General features: G+C 40.7%; 1 protein-coding gene across 1 annotated transcript in view; it reads left to right on the top strand.

The window, feature by feature from the left end:
- Positions 1 to 2,151: 2,151 nt before the first annotated feature.
- PPARG (peroxisome proliferator activated receptor gamma) overlaps positions 2,152 to 9,259 on the top strand; it is a 57,419-nt gene continuing 50,311 nt past the window's right edge. The window contains exon 1 of the mRNA XM_084269470.1: positions 2,152 to 2,223. The gene's annotated coding sequence lies outside the window, so the exon portion shown is untranslated. The remainder of the gene's footprint in view (positions 2,224 to 9,259) is intronic.

The raw sequence follows: 9,259 nt of genomic DNA, 5'->3' as shown, positions 1-9,259 counted from the left end.
AAAAAACTGTTAAGCTGGAAATCAGACTAAGTCATTTTTTCCTTTCCTGTCTCAATGCATATTTACAAAACCTAATTAGTACATAAATCAATATTACTGTTTCTACTTTTATATTTTATGAGTTCAAATGATGAACTTGCTAAAAGAGCATAAAGCTTACAACAGAAATCAAATTATAAGTAATTTGTAATGCTTCTCTGAAAGCCCTGTTTGATTTCTCTGGACTGAGTTAGCTATGCCTATTTTATCCATGCAATTCTAAACTATGCTTTGTATTTCTGCTTTACTTATTAATTTCTGAAAAGTCTAAGCTCCAAGTATGATTTTATAGTCACAATCAGATGTTCCTTTAAAACCTGCAAATTTTTTGAATGCTCCCAGTTTCATGAAGTTTTGAAAAAAAATTTGCTTGTTAAAGCCTAGATTTTTGGGAGGGCTCCTCTATTATTCAGACACTTAAAGTCAATGGGTATATTCTCCAGCAGTTTGCACAGAGAACAGCCTTGTTTCTGTTCTCAGCAGAGCTAAATATGAACCCTGTGGAGGTGTCCAGCCAAGATCCTTCTTCTTTTATTGAAACTTTACCTGAGATGTTGCTGTAAGATGGTTAGAAATATTGGTAATTTAAGTATTTAAGCCTCTGTTATCATTAAGTTATCTTACCCACATTTGCCTGTTTATTCATCCATAGCATCTTGAGCTATTTCTGAGGTTTTGTTTTACTTCTTTTCAGCACCTGGCTCCTAACTCTGAGTCGCAGTATTACTGAATAGATATTACCCCACAGTATGTTAGGAAAAAAAAAAAACAACCGACAAAAAAAACCAGCACCAGAAGATGAAAACAAACCAAAAAAATCCACAAAACCAAAAGATTTCCACATTTCTAAGACTAAAAAATTCAGATGGAAGGAAAAGCAGGAACTGGAAAAAAAATCCTCCATTTGTCAAGGCAGAAGTAACACTTACTTCAAGCTTATACAAATAGATAATTCTCACAAAAATTAACATAATGTTTGAAGTCTCTGCAGACAGAAAGATTGTTCTCATAAACAAAAAGCTGCAGGCGACGTTAGTATCTATAAGCAGACCAGGTATTCTGAGGTATTCAACTCTAATCTATAAATTGCCTTCGGTATACAAATAATAAAGCAAATGCAGGCTCTCCTTCAAAATGCTTGATGACTAAGAACCATAATGAGGCAAATTTAGGATCCTCTGAGTCTTCTAATGATGTCCAAGAGCGTGAGAGGTTTTAAAGATAAACTGTTGTATCCTGAGGCATCTTGACTTAAAAGATGACTCTCTAAAGCCTGTTGAACTTAAGACTTTTTTTTTTCCTCCTTTCGCATCTAACTTCTTTTTAAAAGAATCAGAGGGTGAACTAGGAGGTGACATGCTTGTTTGAACTTGCTCTCTCTTGAGACTTAGGGAACACAGCCTATACCATTTCCCTCTGCATTCCTGGGGAGGAGGGGGGATAGGGGGAGAGACAATCTCTATCTTTAAAAAGTGAGGGGAAAAAAAGACTTTACCTCTGTTACTGCTAAGACTCTTTTCAGGAAAGCCTTTGCTCCTGTCACAGTAGGGCACACACTGACGTGAGGTGACCAAACCAACTACACGCAGCGCAGAGAGGAGTTAGCTGGAGATCGGGAATGGAAAAAGAGAAAGCAGTTACCAGCCGGAAAAATTGAATTACAGGAGTTACAGGAGATTACAGAGAGCAGAGATCAAATTCCAGATCCACTCCGAGGCCCGCGCTCTGCCCTCAGGTACACGCTTGTGATTTCGCCCGGCGGGCACGGACCTGGAGGGAAGCGGCTCGGGTGAACGGACGGGCTCCGGAGGGGAAAGGAAGGAGAAGCGGCGCCGCCTCCGCCGCCGTCTCCTCCTCCTCCTCCTCCCTGGCCCGCTCCCTTTCCCCCCCGTCCCTCTCGGTGCGCTGCCCAGCCGCTCCCCGTACCTCAGCCCCGCGTCCCGCCGCGGCGGCCCCGCCCCGCCCCCACAGCCCGCCAACGACCACGGCGCGAGCCCTAAGCCGCCCAGCGTCGCGTGCCCCCTTTCGCGCCCGCGGCTCGCCCCTCCGCGCCGGCAGTGTGGGCCGGCGGGGAGGCGGTGCCCGGCCCGCGGGGGCGGTGCCTGCTCGGTAGGACGGGCCGAGCGGGGGAGTTTATCCCACTAGAAGGGAACAGTTTCTCCCGCTGAGACTTGACAGCGCCAGGTCAGTGTGGGCTACGGGGGACCTTCCCCCGAGGTGAGGTGGGCCGGCGCAGGCGTGAGGAGAGCTCTGGGCTGAGGGAAACGGGAGGCGGGGGGAGCTTGTGAGGGGCGCCTCCGTCGGGAGGGGGGCCAGCTAGGGCTCGGAGGGGCTGTGGGGGCGCGAAGGGAAGCTTGCGCGCTCTGGGAGCTGCGCCCCGGGATGCGATGAGGGATGAACCCCGGGCCAGCGAAGGAGGCCGTGGCGCGGGGGATGCTTGGGGTGCCGGGGAAGGAAGGTGGCTCTGCGGGAGCGACGGAGGGGGGGGGGGGGGGGCGGGGTTAGAGGGCTTTTCCTGGAGCGGAGGGGAGAAGCGGAGTGTCGCGGGGGAGTGCGGGGCATGGCCCGGAGGGGAGAAGGTCTGCCAGGACCGGCCGTTGGTGCCCGTGGGGGCTGCGTGGGCGGGGAGGGGGGTTGAGGCTGCTCCGCGGCGGTCGGTGAGGAGAGGCGGGAGGGACCGAGGCGACGGGCGGGACCCCCTCGGTGAGGGCTCCAGGTGCGCCGCGGGCGGGCTGCGCCCAGCAGCCTCCTACCGGGGGAGAGCGTGGGCGCTATGTCCATGGTGCTGCTCCAGGCCAGGGGCTGGGCCGGAGGGCTGGGGAGCCGTGACTCGAGCGGCTCCGCTCCCAGCCTTCCGAGAGAGGGATGCTGAGGAGCGTACCGCGCCTCACGGGCTGCTCTCCTCCCTCCAGAGCTGGAGGGGATGGAGATAGATGCACCCAGTGGCTGCGAAGGGACCTAGGGATGTCCGTTCGTCCTGCGGCGGGGGGAAGGAGCAGACAGGAAAGTGTTGGTGCTCACCTGGCTAGGTCGCTTAATGAATGAACAGACTTTTTGTTTTTTGTTTTTGGTTTTTTTTTTTTTTTAAATTTCTCAACCGCAGAAAGTTGGGGAGCCTTTCTGAGCCTGCAACAGCTGAGATGCTGTGTTGAAATACATTATGTCTTGATGGCATGCCTCAGGTTTGCAGGAGCATTTTGTAATCTTCCTGGTGTCATTTCTCTCCAGGGTATTCTACAACTGGAGAGTGCAAGTTCCTGTGGTGTTGTAACTTTGTGTCACTGTGTACACATGACACTTCAATGCTGACTTAACAGTGATGTATTTATTAATATCAGTGACATAAGACTTATTGTAGTGAACAGCTGAAGAAGTTATCAGTTTCTTCAGGATCTGTGGGGTCTGGGTTCCTTTACATCAGAAGGATCAATTGTCATTATCCTTGAAAGCAGCAGGGATGTGGGCAAGCTTTGCACTTGTGACTTGCTGCCCTGTCTCTGAACACACTTTCGCAGTGGAACACAATTATAATGTTCCATTTAAAAATGAGTACTCACTACCAAACAAAAAAAAATCTTTCTGGTACCAATTAATCCATCATTTAATCAGTAATTTACCTTTTAAAAGGTTACTATGACTTGTTACTAGTTAACTAAAAATTCCCAGTTTACACCAAGTAACTAAGACTCAGCGCTCTCCTTTGAAAAAAAGTTTTGTATGTTGTTCGTTCATATTAATATCAGGATTTGTTGCATGAAGTCATGTGTTTGACATTATTATTCTCTGTGGCTGTCACAAAAAAAATCCTGCAAAAATTGCTTATAGATTTAATTAACAGATTATAAGAAATCACTCGGAGTGTGTTAAGGCGTGTGGTACAATATAAGCATGGGCTTGTCAAGAGGAGAGTGAGTTGAAAAAACAGTTGGCATGGACATTGAATGATAACTCATCAGAAATAAAATTTCAAGGTATTTTTACGCAGGCAGCTTTTGAATTTGAATGTTCGTCAGCATCAGTTTTGTAAAGTATCTCATGAACTGCTAGTGGTTCAGAGATTATATGTCTGTAAACAGCCTCAAAATAGTATGTTTTTCTTAGAAACGTCTCAATGTCAAATTCCTGGATAATACAATGTATTAAATATCAGCATTCAATGAAACTTCCATTCCAGTATAGAATATACAAATAATTATTTTTATTCTGAGACAAATTTATATTTCATGGAATACATTCTCACAAAATAATGATGATGGAAAAATCCTAGAATTTAACTGAAGAATATTGAAGCTAGCCCATTTTATGATACTGATAAAAAACACCCACTATCAATGCTGCTTCTAAATCTGACTCTTCCGCGAATTTTTAAAATAACCATAAGTCCATTTCTAAGTCAATAAAATAAATTTAGGCCCAGCTTTAAGTATTGTCAGTATAATTTCCTACTCATAACAATGGTTAATAAAATGAATTTTGAAAAAAGTTATATTGTAAAACCAAGGAGAAGTTTAAAAGTAGAACACAAACTCTGTTTCATATGTAGCTGGACTAAATAATGAAAAGCATACCCTAATGATTTTTTTCACCTTGATTGCTTAGGCCCTCTTTGGTTTTTTATGTTGTTATTTTGCCTTTTTGGGTTGTGTTTTGTGTTTGGGAGGGTTTTTTTTTTAACTGATAAGCTGATCAGAATGGTGTTGAATGTATTTGCTGGCTACTTTTGGTAGCTTAACTGTGAATTGCTGGTTGTGCGTATTTGATATTCAGAATTCAAGTTTCTTTCACTAGCTTTTGTCACAAGAATTATTCCTATATTCTTCTCTGATAAGCAGTGATGGAGTTTCTAGTGCAATTACTCAAAAAGAATTGAAGTACCATTATAAATCCTAGGTTTGTTTGAAGATATGGATACAATACTTTCCTTTACTTATCGCTACTAGTTTCATTTTTTAATCACTGATAGACTTACTGGGTTTTGCATGATATTAGATGAGGACTGCTAATTACTCCAGGCTGTATTTCCATAATGATCTGAGTGGGTTTTTTTAACAGCAAGGATCTATTTTTCAGGTATGTCATACCCAATGTTCTTTATGTGTCAGTTAACATTTTGTGAACTAACAAAAGAAAAAGTTAGAAAGAATCATAAGTGAGTGAACATTGTTACACTCGAGTCCTACATATCTGCACCACAAACAGAGGTTGGAGTTTCCCATTAACAGGTCAGTTCTTAAGGATTTCATTTAACTGTTGCAGAATATTTGGAAAAAAACTTTCCCTCTTGCCCCCCCCCCCCTTTTTTTTTTTCATTTCTCTCCCCATCGAGGTGTTTCAAAGGCAGAATGAAAAATGAAAGAGCCAGAGGATTTGTCTTCAGATTTAGACTCCTGGGAATATGAAAAGTAGATTGATCCGTACATTAGATGATAAATCTCTTACATTGCTTTTGTTTGTTCCTGCTTTTTCTTTTTTAATGAAGAATATTGCATCTTTTCTCAGTTCTGCTTTTTTTTTTTTTTTTTTTTAATGAAGGATATTCCATCTTTGAGTTGTGCTGTCTTTCAGGTTCCAGTGACAAATGCAGGTGCTAAGCAAACTGTTGCCCTAGAAGTACTAGCACTTGTGGTGCATGGAGCTTGGGATACTTGCAGATCTTGCAGGTGTAAGGAGATATGAAAAACAAAATATATGTGAGAACCGTAGGAAAGACTAAGTTTCTACTTCAGCATCAGGTCTTCTACTGTAACATGGACTTCTCTTTTGCCTGTTGCTACAAAGTTGTCATCCCTTCTCACACCACAAGACAAATATACAACTAAAACTTTTGTAGGAGTTTATACTTTTAATTAAAAAAAAAAAGGCAAAGCCTTGTCTGTGCACTTCATATTTGAAAACTTTCCCAGAACTTAAGACAATTTGCTTGAGCTCACGTTTTTCTCCCACTCCACCCGCACCTTCCATTATATATTTGGTGTGATTGTCCTCTCTTAAAACACTCTATAGAATTGAACTATACAATGACATCATTCTCCAATTAAAATTCATGATACCTGATCTATACAGATATTTTTCATTACCTGTGTTGCAGCATAGTCAAGATTGGGGCCACCTTCTTGACTCACTTAGATGAAGATTGTCCCTATCCTTACTGCTCTACGATCTATGAAGTGAGAATGGCAATAGTTATAAATTTACAACGGAGACACAATGTAGGAGTGAGATTGATGCAAAAACTTTAATTTAAAATGTCAGTGTTTTGATTTATGCTTACATTGTAATAGATTATTACAACAGTAATAGATACTAATCTATTAGTATCTATAACAATGACAAATACAAAAAAGTTAGGTATAGGTGTGATTAAATAATACGCCAATTAACAGACATACTCCCCCCAACTTCTAAGCAGCACCTTATTGTCTAAATACAGCTGGCTTTACTCTGCTGTTTCACTAGATTTTACTGCAAATAGGAAAACAAGATATCCTACTTAGAAAGGGGAAGATAAGTAAGTACTTAAAAAGCCAGGTTGCAAGTTTCTGGAATTGAACAGGAGATGATGCTTTGTGGACTTGCATAAGCCACCCCCTTCCCTCATGACTAAGCAGATCACCTTCATGCCATGCAGCATGCACATTCAGGACAAAGTCTATGAATTCAAGTCTATGAATCCCAAAGTCTACTCTGCTGGTTGATAATTAGCAATTTAAAAAACACAAAGCTGACGTAGCTTTGTGTATGTATGTTCAGGCACAAGTATGTTTGATGAATACTAAAATGAACGTGTAGGTATGGTTATGTGTGTACGTGTAGGGGATACATGTGTAGGTAATGTATTAACCCTATGTTAGAGAATGACTTCCTATTTATCTCAGGAATGTTAAAAGGCTATATATAACATATGATAACACAGTATAATCAATATTGGATAATATCCCAACAGAGAAATACAAAGAACAATCCACAGTATCAAAAGATGATGTTGGTTTATTGGAAGATGCATAGAGTCTAGGAAGAAAATTTCAGCTTCCTTCAGGTCAGTGGCAGTTCTGTTGTTTCAGTAGGGACAGGTTTGCAGTCGATGTGCAGTGTCAGAAATTTTGTCCTAGACAGGGCTTGTTTCTCTGCCACTGCTATCAAAGTCAGCCCATGGTCTTAGAGTACTGAAAATATAGGGTCTTCCTCTAAATTAATTACTGTTTGGTCAGTGAAAGTAACTGCTTGAAATGAAATAATAATGAATATATATTATTGCCAAAGTCCTACATATTTTTCTTTAAATTATTTGAGAAATGCCAGGGTAAAGGGAGCGGGATATTTATCTGCCTTTTTTTTTTTGTATTTGTGCGATTAATTTCTTAACTTAGTATTTTAACTCTAAATGAAACACTAATATATCAATACAGACACTGCAGTTAGTATTACTTTATTGTAGACCTCTAACTTAGACTTGAGATCTAGTTTTTGTCTTATAACAAAAGCTTTCAAGGCAGGAAAATAGACTTCGTACTAGTTTGTGGGTTACTGGAATTTCATGAGCTCCATGGGGACTCATGTCTTTCCTCTTTATCATAATTCCAATGGTGACATATCTTAGATTCCCTTTTGCCAGAAACCAATACTTTTTATAGGAGACCTTCAGTCACAACTTTTGTAACCTACCTGTATGTAGGTGGAAAATTCTAAATATGTTCTTTTCATGCAGGCACTTTTAGCTGTCATGGAGTAGGCACATAGCGTAAGTGAGCGTGTTGGAAGTTTTCTTATTGCATGCTGTGTTTTTCCGCTGAGTTTAAGCAAAGTACTTTTCAGAGAATTTCATATTTGCACAAAGTAGCCCTGCCCAGAATTATGATCTTGTCTTAAACTTTTTACACAATATGTGATTACACTCCATTGCATAAAATAGGATTTTATGTTATAACATTGCATTGTAAGTCCATAGTACTTATGTGTTTGTTTAGATTTATTGAACAGAGATGTTGTGTAACTGCTGCAACTACTCATGGTTGTGTAGCAGCAATTCTGAAGTTTGAGAGGCTTTGAACTTGGGTAGCTTGCTATATAGCAATAGAATGATGTATATTTTCAGCATTTATGCTAGGAGAATATTTTAATGTTGCTGTGAAATAAGTTCTCAACCATGGTGGTTTGAAACATATGTTAGAGTACCAAAAGAGTCACTGTGTTACACCAAAAAAAGGAACTATGAAAAGAAAAATGTTAATTACAGGCTTTAACACTCACACCAAGATCTTCTAGCAGGGGTGGTCAGAAAAACAGGTTTTACTACCTAGACCTGGTGCTTTGTGGTGCTATCTAATATGGGGGCTTGTGGAAAAAATGCAGCCGCTTCTATTTACTGCCTTTCATAATGTACATATTTCCTCATGATAGGTTTAGGTACTGACTTTTTATGTCTACAGTAAATAAAACTGAAGCGTTTATCCTTTCATCTTGAATATGTTTTACTTGGAGATACTGCTCACTGTTCCCTACAGTGGTATTTCAGCTAGAAAATTTTATGCTGAATCTCAGTTTTTAAGCTAGTAGAAGCACGTTATAATGTGGTATATTGTTAAATTGATTTTTAATCCTAATGTAAAAATATAAAGCCAAATTTTATTTTTAGTTACACCCAGAGAAATCTATACACAAGCAAGTACAGAACTATGTGAGGGTGAACGGTTTCTTTATTTGCACAGAATTTTATCTGTATTCTCTAACCTGATCCAGGATCATACTTAATTGAATCCTGAAAAATTCTGAAGAGACTGCAGGCTGAGGTTCACGTTCCCTCCAGGATGACGAAAACTTATTTTATCTGCTATTTGCTTTCCAGCTTGTGGTGTCTGAAACAAAGTTCTCACAGTGACCTAGTGATGTAGCCATTTCTCTGATTCTGCCGGTTAACCACTGATAGTGGATGGATTTACTTAAATCGAGTCACTAAAGTTCTGTGATGTTTTGTCTATAATTCTTCTCTATCATCACTCCTGGCTGCCATTATTTGCTCTTTAACTGCCTATCTGAAGTGACCTATTTGCACATCGGGCATGTTAGCATATTTGCTTTTTAAAATTACTAGAAATATTAAGAAAAGCAGGCCAGTGTTTTTATTTATTTTAATTATCCTGTAGTAATTGTCAACATGAAAAGAGTTTGAAAAATGACTGCACACTGCAAGACACTCAGAAAGGTATAAGTTTGGGTTTTTTCA

This window comes from Gallinula chloropus (genome assembly GCF_964237585.1).
Source record: "Gallinula chloropus genome assembly, chromosome: 12".
Taxonomy (NCBI): domain Eukaryota; kingdom Metazoa; phylum Chordata; class Aves; order Gruiformes; family Rallidae; genus Gallinula; species Gallinula chloropus.
Note: the sequence above shows the minus strand (reverse complement) of the source record. Positions and strands in the feature narration are given on the sequence as shown.